The sequence below is a fragment of the Palaemon carinicauda genome, unplaced genomic scaffold (assembly GCF_036898095.1).
Source record: "Palaemon carinicauda isolate YSFRI2023 unplaced genomic scaffold, ASM3689809v2 scaffold27, whole genome shotgun sequence".
NCBI lineage: Eukaryota > Metazoa > Arthropoda > Malacostraca > Decapoda > Palaemonidae > Palaemon > Palaemon carinicauda.
This window is the reverse complement of record NW_027170351.1, coordinates 228,728-248,822: the sequence shown is the minus strand read 5'-3', so window position 1 is coordinate 248,822 and position 20,095 is coordinate 228,728. Positions and strand designations below refer to the sequence as shown.

General features: G+C 35.8%; 2 long non-coding RNA genes across 18 annotated transcripts in view; one reads left to right on the top strand and one right to left on the bottom strand.

Moving 5' to 3' along the window:
- The window catches only part of LOC137636308 (uncharacterized), a 267,899-nt gene extending 252,066 nt beyond the window's left edge, over nucleotides 1–15,833 (top strand). For 9 of the 13 annotated variants that reach the window (XR_011043037.1, XR_011043040.1, XR_011043034.1 and 6 more), the window contains one exon: nucleotides 14,645–15,833. This is a non-coding gene — a long non-coding RNA (uncharacterized lncRNA). The remainder of the gene's footprint in view (nucleotides 1–14,644) is intronic. The other 4 variants (XR_011043045.1, XR_011043044.1, XR_011043043.1 and 1 more) reach the window with 4 other exon arrangements.
- The window catches only part of LOC137636313 (uncharacterized), a 175,896-nt gene continuing 170,489 nt past the window's right edge, over nucleotides 14,689–20,095 (bottom strand). For all 5 annotated transcript variants that reach the window (XR_011043054.1, XR_011043053.1, XR_011043056.1 and 2 more), the window contains 2 exons: nucleotides 16,773–16,906; nucleotides 14,689–14,853 (listed from right to left, as the gene is read on the bottom strand). This is a non-coding gene — a long non-coding RNA (uncharacterized lncRNA). The remainder of the gene's footprint in view (nucleotides 14,854–16,772; nucleotides 16,907–20,095) is intronic.

The following is a 20,095-nucleotide window of genomic DNA, read 5'->3' as shown; positions in this document are numbered from 1 at the left end:
ATACGGTAATATAGCATTTGAAACTTTCCAAATATATATTGCACTTACCACGTCAGCATGAAGACATATTTGCTCTAGAGGCCACTTTACTCGAGACCGCAACATCCTTCTCAACAGTCACTTCTATAAATATTATCGGTCATGCTAACCTTTTCAAACCATGCAACAACTTCTATTCTCCACTCTTCATTCAACTAATAGAATACTTATATGTATTGACCCAGAATAAATTGTGAAACGGCATAGATACAGGACATACATACATACATACATATACCAAAGGCACTTCCTCCAATTTTGGGGGATAGCCGACATCAACAATGAAACAAAACAAAAAGGGGGACCTCTACTCTCTACGTTCCTCCCAGCCTAACCAGGGACTCAACCGAGTTAACCTCCATTATTTATTCAGGTCCAATTGTTCGTAAATCTCTACACCAAGCTGTATTCCGTGGCAATTTCTAAAGATTTTTTTAGTTTCTTAAATATTTTTTAAACAATTTCCTTTTATTGTAATAGCCATATATTTCTTCTCTTTATTCTTGATTGCCTTACTCGTCTAATGTGCCTACAGCTAGTCTTCTGTAGTGGACGAAACCTCGTAGTAACGGGTGATTTTGAGGAGGGAAAAGTCTAATTTGAAAGGGACCTCTGGTAGTGGTATCACTCGCCCCAGTTTTAATACTGACACCCTTTAGGGGTGAGCGAGCTGGATATATTCCTAGCATTCCATGCAACTTTTTTCTCAGGTATATTTAGCAGTATTTATACCTTTGAAATGGTGCTTTAAGGAACATTTCACGGAGCGACACAGGTTGAGCCCAGAAATATTTTTCCTTCGTCAAAATCCCTTTTTTATTCATTGTAGCTTTTATATTTTGTAGTTTTCATGTTCATCCCACTTCATATTTTTCAAATCTCTTCTTATCCTCATATACCAACAAACAGTTCCTACTGTACCTAGAAATTCATGGTGAACTTAGACAAAATACCCATTTATTTCACCTTATTTCTTGAACTCTAAAACTACAATTAATCCATTTTCACCTTTATTTTACACAAGTACCCATTAACCCTTTTACCCCCAAAGGACGTACTGGTACGTTTCACAAAACCCATGCCTTTACCTCCATGGACGTACCAGTACGTCCTTGCAAAAAATTGCTATAAAATTTTTTTTTTTTCATATTTCTGATAATTTTTTTTAGAAAATTCAGGCATTTTCCAAGAGAATGAGACCAGCCTGTCCTCTCTATGACCAAAATTAAGGCTGTTAGAGCAATTTAAAATGAATATACTGCAAAATGTGCTGGGAAAAAAATAACCCCTTGGGGGTTAAGGGTTGGAAATTTCCAAATAGCCTGGGGATTAAAGGGTTAAAAACGTTACGCAATACCTACCCAAGTCGTGAGGCTATCAATCAAAGCTGCGTTCCAACTTATACTACGGTATTATCTTTCAATTGTCATCTCAATCACTACATTACATGTAAAACCTTTTTTTCATCTTTTGAATACAGTATGCATTCTTTTCAAGTATAGGATGCATCTCTTCAAACACTTTTTATACCCAGGTCTACCAAACTTCATTTTTAATCAATTCCTGACATTCTCTTTTTCACATCTTAAACCTTTTTACCCCCAGGCTCTTTGGAAATTTCCAACCCTTAACCCCCAAGGGGTTATTTTTTCCCCAGCACATTTTGCAGTATATTTTTTTTTTAATTTGCTCTAACAGCCTTAATTTTTGTCATAGAGAGGTCAGGTTGGTCTCATTCTCTTGGAAAATGCCTGAATTTTCTCAAAAAATTATCAAAAATATGAATAAAAAATTTTTTATAGCATTTTTTTGCAAGGACGTACCGGTACGTCCAGGGGGTAAAGGGATAGCTTTTGTGAAACGTACCAGTACGTCCTTTGGGGGTAAAAGGGTTAACTATATACTCACACACTCCACGTGACCTTCCGTTCCACATGTACATTGGCTTTTTAAAGCCTAACCTATTTTAGAAAAAGGATTCTTTGGGTCATGATTACAGCACTCTACATACTTGCTATGGGATCTAATCCAGTATTCTTAAAACATTTAGCGTAATCTGACTTCTGTAACAATCGTTCACACAATGTTCTGCTAACAATCGTTCACACAATGTTCTGCTAACAATCGTTCACACAATGTTCTGCTAACAATCGTTCACACAATGTTCTACTAACAATCGTTCACACAATGTTCTACTAACAATCGTTCACACAATGATCTACTAACAATCTTTCACACAATGTTCTACTAACAATCGTTCACACAATGTTCTACTAACAATCGTTCACACAATGTTCTACTAACAATCGTTCACACAATGTTCTACTAACAATCGTTCACACAATGTTCTACTAACAATCGTTCACACAATGTTCTACTAACAATCGTTCACACAATGTTCTACTAACAATCGTTCACACAATGTTCTACTAACAATCTTTCACACAATGTTCTACTAACAATCGTTCACACAATGTTCTACTAACAATCGTTCACACAATGTTCTACTAACAATCGTTCACACAATGTTCTACTAACAATCTTTCACACAATGATCTACTAACAATCGTTCACACAATGATCTACTAACAATCGTTCACACAATGTTCTACTAACAATCGTTCACACAATGTTCTACTAACAATCTTTCACACAATGTTCTACTAACAATCTTTCACACAATGTTCTACTAACAATCGTTCACACAATGTTCTACTAACAATCGTTCACACAATGTTCTACTAACAATCGTTCACACAATGTTCTACTAACAATCGTTCACACAATGTTCTACTAACAATCTTTCACACAATGTTCTACTAACAATCGTTCACACAATGTTCTACTAACAATCGTTCACACAATGTTCTACTAACAATCTTTCACACAATGTTCTACTAACAATCTTTCACACAATGATCTACTAACAATCTTTCACACACTGATCTACTTTGCCAGAGCCAAAAACAGATACCCATTGACCACCTACTTATTCTTCAATCTGCCTTTTCTTCTTATATCCCTCTTGGACTTTGCAATCATATCTCTTCACTCCGGTGTTGCCAGCATGTACTCATGTGCAATATATTTTCATTCTCATACTGCTCTTCAAATGTCTTATCCACAACATTAGGCTGCTGGGTTTCAAGTCTGTTTCCATATGACTTAAGGACATTTTGTTTTGAATTCTTTATTCAAAAGGAACAATTTCTATTTGGACAGATGAATAGGTGTTAGAAGAGGTAGAGCATTTCTGTTACACTGAAGTCAGGAGTCAAGTCGAGAGGCATTAACAAGGAGAAATAGTCTCCCCCAAAGTCCTCTTATATAATGTTGTATTAACCCTTTTACCCCCAAAGGACGTACTGGTGCGTTTCACAAAACTCATTCCTTAACCCCCATGGACGTACCGGTACGTCCTTGCAAAAAAATGCTATTTAAATTTTTTTTTGCATATTTTTAATAATTCTTTGAGAAACTTCAGGCGTTTTCCAAGAGAAAGGGACCAACCTGACCTCTCTATGACAAAAACTAAGGCTGTTAGAGCAATTTAAAAAAAATATACTGCAAAATGTTCGTGAAAAAAATATACTGCAAAATGTTCGTGAAAAAAAATAACCCTTGGGGGTTAAGGGTTGGAAATTTCCCAAAAGGCCTGGGGTAAAAGGGTTATTGAAAAAGGGAAAGCCTTATGCAATATGGCCTAGGGACATTGGCTGCACAGTCAAGAAAAATGGATCACACTTTGATAACGGTGGTGGTACAGTTTGGTTTGGGTTGCTAATGTGGCAATGTAACTGTTAGGTTTTAACAGATGGGGAGAGATGCATGTGATAGTTTATTCAACAAGACAGTGAGCTAATATACAGATAGTTGAGAACAAGAATGACAAAATTCAAACCAAACAAGACGTTTGATAGCAAACTTAAACAGGTTTATATTATTAGAGCAGGGGAGATCGAGAAAAAAAAACTAACGTTAGTGTACGATCAGGTATGAAACACGAGCTGTACATCATGTTCTTGTTTGCCTTTTTTTTTTATAAGAATTGGATATGCAGACTTAGATGATCTATTGCATGATGTATTTTTATCACAGTGTGTGCGTAAGTTCAAAGTTGGTATACAATTATACATACAGTACTTATATCTTTTACTAGATGTTGGCTTAGGCTGTCGCATTAATTTGTCACCACAGATCCGACATTTTCATATGTTCATATCTATCATGGGATAATTCTGAACATACAATTGTGCCTTTCACATATGATACCTGTACATCTTAGTGTGAGATATAATAGTTAATTCACAGCAATCTATAACGCCACCCCTAACAAAATGCGTTCTATTTTCCTCAATACGGCAGCCTGTGTTTCTGCATTACAGAGTAGTATAGGCCATATTGCATATGGTTTTCCTTTCTCATCTATTTGGACATTATATAATAGGATCTTTGGTGCAGACAATTTCTTTTATGATGCTGCTACTTTTCTGTAAGGCCCTCTTGCTTCGTGCTTTGAATTCCACTGTAACAGAAATACCTTTCCTAAGACCTGTGCATCTGTCCCAGCAGGTTAATTTACTTTATCATTTGCTTTATATTTGATTTAAAATCACTTAACCCTTCTACCCCCAAAGGACGTACTGGTACGTTTCACAAAACTCGTCCCTTTACCCCCATGGACGGACCGGTACGTCCTTGAAAAAAACTGATATTTACATATTTTTTGCATATTTTTGATATTTTTTTTTGAGAAACTTTAGGCATTTTCCAAGAGAATGAGACCAACCTGACCTCTCTATGATGAAAATTAAGGCTGTTAGAGCAATTTAAGAAAAATATACTGCAAAATGTGCTTGAAAAAAATAACCAATGGGGGTTAAGGGTTGGAAAGTTCCAAATAGCCTGGGGGTAAAAGGGTTAATAAACATTAATTAATCCAACACACATCTTGACACCATCTGTCAGCTTTACTATCTTGAACCACATATTTCTATGCAACTTTGGTGGTGGTTTACATATTTTTCATTAATCCTGTTCTGGTCATCATTAGGTTCATTTTGTTATACATGGATTTTCAAATATCTTAATCGGTACTAACCACCACCGCTTTCTCAGATTAACCCTTTTACCCCCAGGCTATTTGGAAATTTCCAACCCTTAACCCCCAAGGGGTTATTTTTTCCCCAGCACATTTTGCAGTATATTTTCTTTAAATTGCTCTAACAGCCTTAATTTTTGTCATAGAGAGGTCAGGTTGGTCTCATTCTCTTGGAAAATGCCTGAATTTTCTCAAAAAATTATCAAAAATATGAAAAAAAAAATTTATAGCATTTTTTTGCAAGGACGTACCAGTACGTCCATGGGGGTAAAGGGATGAGTTTTGTGAAACGTACCAGTATGTCCTTTAGGGGTAAAAGGGTTAATATATGAAGTTGCATAAAACTTAATACTGTACCCTATTTATCAATCTCAAACCGAAGCCATTTTTACATATGCATGTTACGTTCCTCTATTACGTAGCCCTCTGCAACACACCATGTTCTAGAACAGGACCTGTACATTTACTCGACGGTTTTTTATACACTTGTACTCTTGTCAGATTCCTATTGTTCAAAATATTGCCTATGTTCCATTTAATCCCTTATTCTAGGTTCAAAATATATTTTTCTGCCCTCTTACTTGTTTCATATTTTAATAACTGAAGTTACTTGTTCTACCACTCAAGTTTTGTAAAATTTTATATATTTCTTCAAACACTTAGTATTTTTATCCACTCCTGACCTCCCTGTTTTTATTTTCCCCATTCCCTACACATTTGATACCAGATCAACTCAGTTTATACGTTTGCTTATTGGAGCTGTGCTGTTTCCTATCAGATCAAATCATGCTTTAGTTTGTACATATACTTCTGAAAGCCTAGCACATCCCAACAAAATGGCCTTGCTGAGTACAATGTCCACACCCCCTCCATTCTGTGAAATTGTGTAGCCTAAACACTTCCGTACTTTCATTCACACAATGCCCTTTCTCTCCGCAACTAAAGCATATGCTGAATGACCACCTTAAACCAAATTTATTACATCTTAAACCCCTTCCAGTTTGTCTTTTATCCTTTCTTGTATATCCTATGATACTTATTTCTGTGTTCTATAACTGGGTATACAGTATAGTGTACTCATTTTGATTAGTGACACTTACAATTTCACGGTATTCTTCCTGAAATATTGCCATAACTTTTACTGGGTTGTTTGTCAAGAGCAAGTCTATATGCCTTCTATTATGAAGCACACTTTTCTCCTTACTTTCTCATATATACACTATCCATTTCTTGCATTCATATCAATTTTAATCTCTCAATTTTCCACTTTCCTGCATGCCATCCTATTTAATTTTTTATTTACCCATCTCATTTTATCCTTTTCTAAATGGTAAACACAGACATTTCTCACTAGAGTAGCCAAGAAATTCTTTATCAACACCCTACAGTCATTTATATATATATATATATATATATATATATATATATATATATATATATATATATATATATATATATATATATATATATACACACACATATACATATATATATATATATATATATATATATATATATATATATATATATATATATATATATATATATATATATATATATATATATATATATATATACACACACACATATACATACGGTATACATATATATATATATATATATATATATATATATATATATATATATATATATATATATATATATATATATGTGTGTGTGTGTGTATATATATATCTTTGTTTCCACACAGTATGTTTTCTTTACTAAATTCGCCATTCTAATTGCATATATCCTGTCTAATTTTGTCCCGTTCTGTCTTCTTGCAATTCTTTCTTCTTTGTGGTGTAACTGTAACGTGTCAAGCAAGAAGCTGTTTAATTCCACCGCGATCAGTTATTTTACTGACAATAGCCAACATGAAGTCTCACTCATCTTAACCTTCTCCCTTCTCCCTTCTCATAGGCACTAGCAAGGAAGTCATCTTTTTACTGCATTCCTCCATTGATTTACCACCTTTCTGGGCTATTTCTATCCATGCAACATTGTAACGTATTGTATTGAAATGTCTTGGGTGCTTTAAAAAGTACAGTACTGTACTTCACTTGGAAACTTATTACTGTAGGTATTGGTTTTTTATAAAATGATAGCAGGTTTCAATTACTTTTTCCTGTTCAGTAAGGTATATAGGAAATGCAGAAGTAGCTTTTTAAGGCTGAAATCCATTTTGTGTGGAAAATCGCGTTGCTTCTTGTCTCTTTGAACAAATTCATAATGTAGAGTTGGGTGTTACTGTAATGTGTAGTGGTTGCAGTTACATACATTTTTCTCTCCTGACTTTTTACATTACTCCATCCATAAAGATGACAGTCAGACTTATTAAGTCTCGCACCCACTTCACCACAACACCAGTCACTCACCTTACATGCTTCTTTAAACTTTCACTTTTCTAGCTTTTATTTTCAATGTATACAGTACCATGCAATCTCATTTCCACCCAGATTACACCTTCATAAATTTTTATATTTTTTTTTTTTGTGTGCCATAATGCTTTTTATTAATTTTACTTTTCCACAAAACTGAATTGTAATCAATAAATGATCCACGCACCCTCTTCAAAATCCACAGTTTCTCCCCTTACCAATTCTTCTTTCACTTTCCTTCCTTTGGCAATCAAAATCCTACCATACACCTTCCTTAGTATATCAAGTAACATTTGTCCTCTATAATTCCTACAAGTCACTTTTATCTTTATATTCATTCGTTCTTTCACCAGCTTTGCATCCTGTAGGCTAGTTTTTAAAAACCCTGATAGCCATTTAATCATACTTATCACCAGTGCAGCATCTGGTTTGTAATATCCTCTGTCTTCCTATTTTTGAATCTCTTTATTACTTTTCTTAGATCTTCAGCAGTCATTGACAACGTGTAGATTTGGAAGTGTTGTGGCAAGTTATGATGGGCCTGAACTGCAGGTTTCCCCTATAATTCACCGAGTCTGTACTCTGCATGTTGGTGCACTGTCCCTTATAGCAGGGGAACAATATTTCTTTGGTATTGGGCTGCATTGGATTCTCTGTTCTAGCCTTGAACAAGGAAGTCATTGGAGACCACAGAGCACCTCCCCAAAAATAAGTTTTTCCTTCGTCAAAACTCCTTTTGTAGTCTTGCATCACTAAGTTCTGCCACTCTAGTATGCTTCACATTCAATTAATGAATTTTGTTCTATCTGACGTTAGTTTTTGTCATTTATTCAGTTACATTTGTTCATGATATATCTCTTCTAGCATTCCCAGAATACGCTTCAACTATCTGTTTGAACTCTGTTTGCTCATTCATTTGCTTAGTATCCATCCAGAAACTTTGCCCTGACACTCACCGAGATTACTCTTCGGCAGATATATAATACTTTTACTGTATCCTGAGATACTAGTTTCTCCTTTTTTTCTTTCCCATGCGCACACTACTTCCATTCCTCTCACTTGATCATATTCAAGCTTATGATGTTTTTTAATTTCCACAACCTCATTCCATCTCTTATTCCTTTTCAAATTGATAGAATTACACTATCAACATTTATATCTCCTCCCCAAATTTTCAATCCTTCAAACTCAATTTGTGGAGTTTCTATCCATGATGGTGGTAAATATTAATGGTAATTGTACAATTACAAATGACCTGTTGCCTTTAATTGATGGGATGTACAGTAGTATCCTCCACAGAGAGACAAATTACTTACCTTCTACAAGGATATGTAATATAGCACTATGCTGGAACGTACTACAGCTCCCTTTACTTTATTGATTCTCAATTTGATAAATATTCACCATTCTCCTAAACATTCACTGCCGGACCAACCATGTTCAGTTTGTACATTTGTTTCCTTGGACAATATCCTTTTCTGACCACAATTTTCATTCTCCTTCCACTCTGTGAAACCCACTCTTGCTGTATGGCATAGCTTATTACACTTTTAGAACTTTCATTCACATGATGCATTTTCTTTATTATCTAGTGACCCTGAATTATTATTCTTCTAATGACCAAAGCTATTACATCTAAATCACCTTTTAATCTGACTTTTTTTCTTTTATATCTCTTATGAATCTTTTATTTCTTATATGTGAGATGCCAGGCATACACAGTTCTATTTTTGCTTTCTCTCACGCACTCATTCCCGTAGTATTCATCCAGAAATATTACTATGACATTCACTGGGTTACATGATAGACTGTTTCCAGCACACCATCCCATTACAATTTTTCATTTACACATCTCATTTTATGCTTTACAAATTGATACTTTCGGACATTTGACGTGGACAGTGGAAAAGAAATTCAGTACAAACGCCATACGTTCATTTATATCCTTGACTGCATACGGTACTACTGTACTACTTTCATAAAGTTTCCAGTCTATGCATGCACGTCTTTTCTTATTTTCTCTCATTCTATCTGCTATAAGTTCATTTTTTGTCTTAATGGCAGCTCTATTCATACTCGCCTATTCACTCAGCCTCTCACAGATTCATAACTGTTCACCCACACGCATAATTGTCCTATAAAAGCAAGCCAATTTCCCTTCTGAAAAACTGCCAAATTTGTACATTCCTAATTATTTTTTTTTCAAAACTACCACTAATTTCTTTTCAAACCACTGTACTGTATACTGTACTATCAGGGACTTTATGTAGTAACGATATCTTAAGACATTTCCTAAATTCTCTTTAATTTGCTCATCGTATTTGCTTTCTTATCCTTACCCATTTGATCTCTTATTTGTTGGTGAATACTTTGACTTTACTTTTCTTTTTCTTCTTTGTCTACATCTTTTCCCACTTTTATGTCGGGTCGATGTTTCTGGCCAGTGTTCTCCATCTACCTCTGTCCCACACTTCATCACCGGTAAATCTCACAATCGCCACTGGCCATATTGGTTTTGGCTAATTTTTCATGGCTGGATTCTGTCGCCAACCCTCCCCATTTACCCGGGCTTGGGGCCGGCACCAAGTTGATGCAGGCTTGTCCCCCCGCAGTGACTGGGTTTTTTACTTTGCTTTTATGTAATTTTATTAACCCTTTTACCCCCAGGCTCTTTGGAAATTTCCAACCCTTAACCCCCAAGGGGTTATTTTTTCCCCAGCACATTTTGCAGCACATTTTTTTTAAATTGCTCTAACAGCCTTAATTTTTGTCATAGAGAAGTCAGGTTGGTCTCATTCTCTTGGAAAATGCCTGAATTTTTAAAAAAAAATATCAAAAATATGAAAAAAAAAAATTTTATAGCATTATTTTGCAAGGACGTACCGGTACGTCCATGGGGGTAAAGGGATGGCTTTCGTGAAACGTACCAGTACGTCCTTTGGGGCTAAAAGGGTTAAAACTTTGCAATTCTTGACATCTGCTTTTCTTAGTACCCTCGTTCAACTTCCTGCGTGCTGGTGTAGGAGTCTCTCTTCTTTTCTGCATCTCCTTTCCCTCTAATTTCTTCATTTCAGATGTTCTTGCTTCCATTATCTCAGGTATTTTCAGGTAAACTTTCACTGTTTCTTCTCTTTCCCTATCATCCTCAGTTATTCTCTTGTCTTCCTCAACCTTTCATTCTCAACTATTCTTCCTCCTCGGTTCTTCCCTCAAAGCATTCATTTCTTCTTCCATACTGCTCGATTTCCTTTACACTTATAAACAATTGATGCTTAACTTGCTTGCTTGCTCTGTCACAGCAAATATGAAGAGAAATCTGTGGTTCTTGGACGAAAATCAGCCGATGCTTACTTATTTTCTACTTTACCTTTTTACATAATTGCACAATGACATGCATACAGTGTTGCATTCACTTCAAACTTACTAAAAATTTTCTAAAACACATTTCCCTCACTTTTCAAATGTGACAGTACAGTATATAGCTTCTTAACCCTTTCACCCCCAGGCTCTTTGGAAATTTCCAACCCTTAACCCCCAAGGGGTTATTTTTTTCCCCAGCACATTTTGCAGTATATTTTTTTTAAATTGCTCTAACAGCCTTAATTTTTGTCATAGAGAGGTCAGGTTGGTCTCATTCTCTTGGAAAATGCCTGAATTTTCTCAAAGAATTGTCAAAAATATGAAAAAAAAAATTTTTTATAGCATTGTTTTGCAAGGACGTACCGGTACGTCCATGGGGGTAAAGGGATGGGTTTTGTGAAACGTACCAGTACGTCCTTTGGGGGTAAAAGGGTTAATCAACTCAATCCAATACAGTATATAGCTTCTTAATAAACTCAATCCAATGAATTTGAGCGAAATTCTATATTCATCGATCTCACGATACACACGTGCATTTTTAAACCTAGCAACCTTGGCACTCCAATATAAAATTTAATTGCATTGCCAAATGACTCCCACAATACATTGCAACACAATATTTGTTTTTACATGGACTGTATACAAATCTTCATCCTTTAACAAGTTAGATAAAAACAAAGATTGTCTACAAACTTCCCAGACTGTCTATTATATGCAAGAATGGATAATTTTTTTATTAATAGGATTATGTATTCAGCATTGCTAGAACCCAGATGTTAAAATTTATAAGGTGGTGTCAGTAGTTACTGGTAGGTGGCAAGGAAGCCTCACTCCCCTGGTGTAATACTGAATGGCCACTTTTTCAGCCGCCGGAAATTAGACGTACTATACTCCCAGCACTGTCGACTGGCATTTTTAATCTTATTCCTTTAGATAATTGTTGGAAGTTTGTTCTGTGCAAAGGATATTAATGAAGATGAAAGGTTTTTCTGTTTTCCAGACATTTGTAGCTAACTGACAGTTGTCTGTGTATCTTGCTTATATGGTTTCTTGTTCCTGTTTGACAGCATTACTGTTACTGTTTATTTCCTTATGCATGATAGGAGTAGCTACTGCTGCCGAGTTGAAGGGGAGGGTCACTGCCCTTATTGTCAGAATTTTCTTGTATACAGGTGGTTCTAGAATTTAGAGACTTATCTCCTGATAGTGCTGCCTCTTCATAGAGTACCGAGGATCTCTTTCCTCAGTGTGTCTTTGGCATCAGCCAGATGCCAGACAACTTCTTCTCTTCACTCACTTCCAGTCATAATGGAAGTGTTCCACCCTTCTTTTTGGACCAAGGCCTAGAAGACTGATCGATAGGAGTTGCGTAGGTTACGCTACCGTATCTCTCCTCATGGGAGAGACAGTACTGCCAAATGGACTTGCTTCACCAAAGACGAAAAATAAGACGAGACAATGCAGAGGACACTTGAGAGTGCTCCTTTTACTTATGACAAGCACTTCCTTACATGCTCATGTGCACCAACTAACATGCTAATTTATGCATGTGTAACCTTGCATTACTTGTGTTTGTGCTCATGCTCCTGCGCCTGTTTTGTTTTCACTCACACTCCTTCAGTCTCGGCTATTCACATGCCCACAAGAGCCCTAGGTGTGTGTCTACCTTTGCTTGCTCAAGTGCCCATGAGTTCTCTCCTGTGTGTTCTCCTACTCCTACAGGAGAGAGCTCTCACATGTTTACTCGTAGCCTAGTTTATTCTCCTACTGGACTGTGCCCTTCTACAGCAGGGCCCTCCTGCAGAAGAGTACCCTCACCTCTTCGTTCACCTTCTTGTGAGAGTGCACATTCTGCATTTCAGAAGAGTGTTATAGCTTGGCTAGTAATGATAAAGGTAATAATAATAGGGGCTCATCAGGTCAGGTCAGTAAATCAAGCTTGCCCACGGGACAAGAGGCATCTCACCTTGCATAAGTCGTGATGTTACTCCAGAATGAGAGGTAATGTCAAGTGGCCTTGTTAACTTTTTTTTATCTCCCCCTTCCTTTGGATGCAGTTATCACTATGTTATATGCTGGACCAGACAATGAATGTAGGTTGAGGTCCACATGATCAAACATCTTTTCTAAGTAGTAAGTTTGTTTAGAAGCTCCTCTCCCATCTTTCCTAATGAGGGGGTGAATAGATGTGTATGCACCCATGTTCTTGTATGACCCTACATGTAGACAGCATATCCCCCTCACAGATATAGGTTCTTCCCTTGACCGCATACTAGGCCATGGTTGTTATCTAGTGGCTAATTAGAAGTCAGGGCTTCATTGTCACCAGCCAGTAACACTTCGTTATAGATTTTAACAACCACGATCAAGCTTTGCTGAAAGTATACGCTTATTAAAGGACTTGGTTTTGTTTATTTAGGGAAAATACAAATCACTTCAGATATTACAATCATTGATAAATCTTCAGTACAGTATAGCATTTCTCTATATGAAATCCTCTCGCTATTTGGTCCACACATCCCAAATTTATTTGGGTCTGCTTTAAGTAGAGTTCATTCCCTGTTTTGATAATACTGTAGGTCCAAATAAAGATGAATTAGTAGTCTCTTTGAATTACAAGTCTCTAATCTTTTGCATACATCATGCTACTAATCTTAAGTCTATTTTGTTTAAGTAATTCCTAGTAATGCTATTAATCAAAATTTATATTCATTCCTAGTTTTAGTGAAGCTGGAAATAGCTGTTAAATCTTTTCTGCTAAGGATATAGTATTTAGAAGAAAGGATTAACGATCAGTTGCTTATCGATAACTGTAGGCTGTATGATAGTTTCCTGTGCAACCTTTTAATAACTAAATTTTTTCACCTGCATAAAGCATTCATATTTTCTGTCTATTCCCTCGCTCATGTTGAACAGGCTGACATAAGTCTTTTTATAGTTTATATATGTAATATCTGGTTTGGTGTTGTTACCGTTTTCAAAATATTTTAATTGTTCATTACTTTTCATATTGTTTATTTCTAATTTCTTTCCTTGTTGGGATATTTTTCCCTGTTGGAGCCCTTTGACTTATAGCATCTTTCTTTTCCAACTAGGGTTATAACTTAGCTAGTAATGATTATCATGTGGCAGTGTGACGTCAGCAACGTAATCCTAAGGAGGTTGCCAATCCTTGGACGTTGATGCGCACCATCTGAAGTTTTACTGCTGCAGTGTGTGAAGCAGAAGGATGATTTCTTTGTGTCTTTCTGTTCCTGGAAAGGCACTAGGGACTCTCCTTTCCCTGGGAACTTATCACCTGTTTGTACTATCAATGGAGTGTGAGATATCTTCCCAGTTGGAGCGTCACCACTGGACTGAACGACTTTCAAGAACAAGTTCAAGTGCCTTGTTCACTTCTGCTGTTAAATCTTTGTGTTGGTGTACTGGGACTGGGTTGATATGATAAACAGAGAGAAGCATCTCTCCTGTTTTCCCTTCACACACACACATGGATGCTTACCCCTTTCATTCATTTAAAACTGATTTGTGTAGTTTTCCAATTAGTGGAGGGATTCTTGAAAGGAATTATCAGTACTTTATATTGAATAAAAAAAATACCATTTTAGTTTAAAGACTAGAGAATCAATATAAAGAACTCTGGGTTTTTATGGCTAAGAAAAATACAGAATAATTTAATTTCCTTTATTAACTTACATTTAAAATCTTGATTAACTAGATGTATGTGTCTACTAATATATAACTGGTGTTAATTCCACTGCAGGACACTGGTAAAACCAAGAGGTTCATTAGCAGGAACGGTGGTAAAACCAAGAGGTTCATTAGCAGGAACGGTGGTAAAACCAAGAGGTTCGGCAGCAGGACACTTTGATAAAACAAGAGGTTCATCAGCAGGAACGGTGGTAAAACCAAGAGGTTCGGCAGCAGGACACTTTGATAAAACCAAGAGGTTCATCAGCAGGAACAGGGGATCTGGAAGAGACATTGTAAATTGAAGAAAGGCCAAAAAATAATTAACTAAAGCTTCAGTATTCGGTGTTAGTATATACAATCAAATGTAACATCATGACATATCTTTGTAATGGTAATTTACTGGAAGTGATAATGGTAATTTATTTAACACATTTTATAAACCATTGCCTCAGTAATTTAACTAACACTTCCACTTGAAATTTCAATAATCACTTTAACAATACATGAAAATCTTCCATCAAAGTTAAATAACAATTTGTCCTAAAAAGCAGAGGTTATTGTAAAAAGTCGTATCTTTGAAGCAGCTGAAGATATTTTTATAATCATTAGTTTTTATGACAACAAATCTATGAAAGTTTAAGATATTTTTGTAATCAGAAGTAAAAAATGACTGAACATTTTTGTAATCAGAAGTAAAAAAGGACTGAACAAATTTATGAAAGTAAAAAATGACTGAACAAATCTATGAAAGTTTCTTGTGAATAATAAGTTAAATTTAGGAATATTTATTACTAAAATTTTGATATCAAACATGAAAATAATTTTTCTGTAAATAATAATTTAGGAATAATTTCTAGTGAAAAAACTATACATGTTAAAATGACATTATTTTAATATCATACATGAAAATAATTTATCTGCAAAAAATAATTTAAGAATAATTTCTAGTTTGTTTTACATGTTAAAATTAAAAATATTTTTTTCTGTAAATAATAATTTAGGAATAATTTCTAGCAAAAGACTATATATGTTAAAATTATTGTTCAAATAAAAGCAAAACACACAAATTATAGAATCAAAAGGTGAGAATAGAACCATTAGTAAATTAGGTTACAAACTTGGATTTCAAGTTGCCAAAAAATAGCTGGATAAAACAAAATTGTAAACATGAAACAATTAAAATCCTATAAAACTCAAAATAATTTTCATGAAACAATTAAAATCCTATAAAACTCAAAAGACCCAAAATAATTTTCAAAGTAAAACAAACTAGAAATAGTTTTATAAAACTCAAGACCCAAAATAATTTTCAATAGTTTTATAAAACTCAAGACCCAAAATAATTTTCAAAGTAAAACAAACTAGAAATAGTTTAATACTGAAAACTATAAGATAGTTCAAGGTTAGGAAAACAAACCTGTTTTGTTTTAAGACCCAAAACAAAGTTATTTCTACAACAAGGTCAGAAAAAAATATAAAATTGGAAACCAATTCAGTGTTTTAAAATCCGAAACCAAGTAAAAACAGCAGAAACATCAGAACAGAAACAGATTTAAAATTAAAACAGCAGAAACAACAGAATCAGGAACCAATTTATACAGGAAACCTATTTCTTGACTATATCGGAAATTATTTTAAAACAGCAGAAACCAACCAGATAAAATCAGACATCAGAATAAAACAACCAATTTGTTTTAGACTATAAATTCAGAAACCAGTTTAAAAGAAACAATTAAAATCACAATAAAATCAGAAACCAATTTAAGACTTGCAATTAAAACCAGATAAAATCAAACAATGTGGGTCCAACATAGTCGACATCTAAAAAGTGAAAGGTTTTCCATGGCAAAAAGAGTAAACGACTAAATAAACTTTTGATTTTATCTATTTCAAGTATGACAAAAATAACCTGATTCAGTAAAGACTAAGAACGAGCCATAAAATCCAAGTAAGAGAGAAAACTGTAAAGAGAGAACAATAATCAGAGTACTACGGATGAGTGTCATTGAGGATGACAGTCGTAGGCTTTTTGACTACTGACGAATCACTTGACATTCAAACCATCAGAGGACAATGGGATGATAGCGAAGAATTAAATTTCTTCGTAGTAGTGTGTAAAAGAAAAGAATAAAAGAAAAGAATAAAAAAAAGATTAAATAAATGGCTGTGAAGTTTATCATGTTAACTACGGTACTCACCAATTTGCTGCTTTTGTAAGGAATCATTGTTGGGGATTTGTGACCCCATAGAAGCAGTTCTTTCTTTTTATCCTCTGTTTATCATCTACGTTGAATAAAGCTCATTTTTTTCAACGCCTCAGCATGGTAAACCTCTGTAGGGGAAAATTTAACAGATTAGCATACATCATTCAAGTCAAAATTCATTCAACATGTACAGAACCAGTTACAAAGCCTATTTTCTAAAGTAAATCAAAATCATAAACAGATTTCTTCCATTATGCAAAGCTAAGAAAAAGTAATCTAAGGTCTCCACAGTCCCTTATATTCTTAAAAAAATAATCATTACTTTAAAGGCATAAAAAAGAAAATTAGAAAAAATAAACGGCATAGTCCCTTATTTTCTTTAAAAAAATAATCGGTACTTTAAAGGTATAAAAAAGTAAATTAGTAAAAATAAATGGTGTACTCTGGTATCTCCAAAAATTTATTTCAAATCACAACTAAATGTCCACCTGTTATCCACTGCAGAGAATATTAGATCCTATTGAAATAAGAGGAATAAAGAAATTTATATAAAGTTTTTAAAAGTAATATGTATTTTTCCTAGCTATATAAACCTGAGGGATTGGTTGGTTGAAATTCAGGATAAGACCAAACTGGTTATTCCTTTATCTAACCTGGAAATGTCAGTCTGCATCATATGGATGAATATACTGTACAAGATTGGTAGGTAGTCAAAGGAGGGATACCTTTCCCCAAAGGAGAATGGGGTCCAGAATAATACAGTATACTTGCTGTATGATAATTGGGTTGGTGTATATTCCACTATCTTCCCCCTTGCCTAAAGAGGATCTCTTGAATCTAAAAAATGGGGCTCAGAAGTGTAAACTTACAGGCATCAAGTCAGCTTCATCAAGTGATAATTTGATCACTTTTTCCCTCAAGAGAAGGTAAAGAAAGCATGGAGAAGAGCCAGTCATTTTACCTTTCATTCCAGACTTCCATCCATGCATTACCATAGATAATATGCTTCCAGGCTTCCAGTCCTGTGTGGGTGGGCTGGCTATGCAACTACATGAGCAGCCAAGCACAAAAGTGTCCTGATTTGTGGGTATACCGTATACCTCTGTTGGCAAAAGACCGTGAAGGTTTTTCAGCATTTGCATACCCCAGCTTTCAACACCTGGCTGACTGGAATATTCCTCTTTAAAGGCAAGGTGGGGCCTATGCCTACGACTTCATGAGTCCTGGTTTTAGCTGGTACCTCAACACTCAGAAATTGAGGTGTACGCTTTACAGATATTAAGAAGCCATAAGAGATCGTGTTCCTTGACAGCTCCTTCTTGGCTCTACCAGTGCTTAAGCAACGCAAAACCCTAACAGAACAGGTAATGGAGAATAACCACTGGGGTTACCTCACCTACGCTCTATATCACAGGAGACACTGGTACCGAGAAAACAGTGGGTGAGCTACCAGCTCCCTTAAAGTCATAGAGGGACTACCTGGTACACCCTAGGAAGTTCAAGCCTCATTGTTAGCCGGCCGCACAGCAACATACGTGTTTCTTACCCTTCTATAGGGTACGGCAATCAATGGGAGGAACCCCACACACCACGCCAATGAAGATCGCAGGATACTCCCATGGACAGAGCCCGGGGCATATACACAAAAGCAGTCAAACTCGATGAGGGAAAGAAAGAAGAAAAAGACTTCATCATTATGTTCTTGGGCGTCGCCAAAATAGACACCGCATAAGATTTGGCTCTCATTTTCCCCTTCAAAACATACGCCTAAAGCCACAGTGTGCGTATCAACAGCCAGTTTTGCCATAAACTGGTTGTAGCATCCACTCTTTTCATTTATCACAGACACCAACAGCCAGCATTTACTTTCTGTAGAGAAAACTTAAAAGATAAAGGCCTTGGTTATGGAGCAACAGTGCAACAGTAAGTCCATACTCATTGCGGCCAAACCCAATAGTGAAAGGCTTCTAACTGGCAGACAGGTGGGGCTACTCAGTGTGCCCGCATCCTTAGAACTTTCCCTATTTTAAAGGGCTAAAGGCTTGTACTGCATATGCATAGGAACTACTATTATAATTGAAATTAAATACTAGTTGATGGTAAAGAGTAATTGAAGTAAGATTTATACAATCCATTGCTTTTAAAGAACAATTGAAGTAAAAAATTATAACTTTTTTTCTTTGCTCATCTTGGTGCAATTTCCAGGTAAGAACAAACTGGTTAAATTATTGTTATACCTGCTAAGTAATTCAACAATGATAATGTTTAATAAAATAGGTATTCAGTATATTGTCCCTATATCAAGGAAAACTTATTAACAATTATTATTATTACCAAATCTAAAACCCAAGTTGGGAAAACAGGATCGTATAAGCCAACAGGCTCCAAAAGGGGAAAAAAGCCCAGTGAGGAAAGAAAATAAAGAAACAGATAGAAGTGTACCTGAGTGTACCCTAACGCAAGAGAAATCTAATCCAAGACAGGGCAAGACCATGGTACAGAGGCTGTGGCACTACCCAGACTAAAGAACAATGGGTTCGATTTTGGAATGTCGTCCTAGAAAAGCTTCTTACCATAGCTAACGTGTCTCTTTTACACTTACTATATGCAAACTAGCCACTGAACAATTACAGTGGAGTAGTTAACCACTTGAGTGAAGAATTTTTCAGTTACCTTAGTGTTGTCTGGTGGTAAAGGAAAAGGATAATATGTAAAGAGTAGACCAGACTGTTAGTGTACAGTATATGTAGGCAAAGGAAAATGAGTAATAACCAGATGGGGTTCCAATGTTATTACTACTATCTCGCCAGTCAAAGGACTCGATAACTCTTTAGCAGTAGTACCTCAGCAGGTGGCTGGTGCCTTGGTCAACCAACCTACCTACCCACTATTATACAAATACGACACTCAAAAGACTGGTCAATCTAAACATCTACAAACCTACAATTGGCACAAAGGGACGATTGCTGTGGCCTGATTGGTAACGTCTCTGCCTGGTGTTTGCCAGTCGTGGGTTCGAGTCCCGCTCAGACTCGTTAGTGCCATTAGGGTCTGCAACCTTACCATCCTTGTGAGCTAAGGTTGGGGGGTTTGGGGGAGCCTATAGGTCTATCTGCTGAGTCATCAGCAGCCACTGGTCCTAGCTTGGGTGGAGAGGAGGCTTGGGCGCTGATCATATATTATACGGTCAGTCTCTAGGGCATTGTCCTGATTGCTAGGGAATGTCACTGTCCCTGGCCTCTGCCATTCATGAGCGACCTTTAAATCATGCGATAGTGCGTCTGTACTCAGTGAAGTCGAAGACAAAAGTGAAAAGC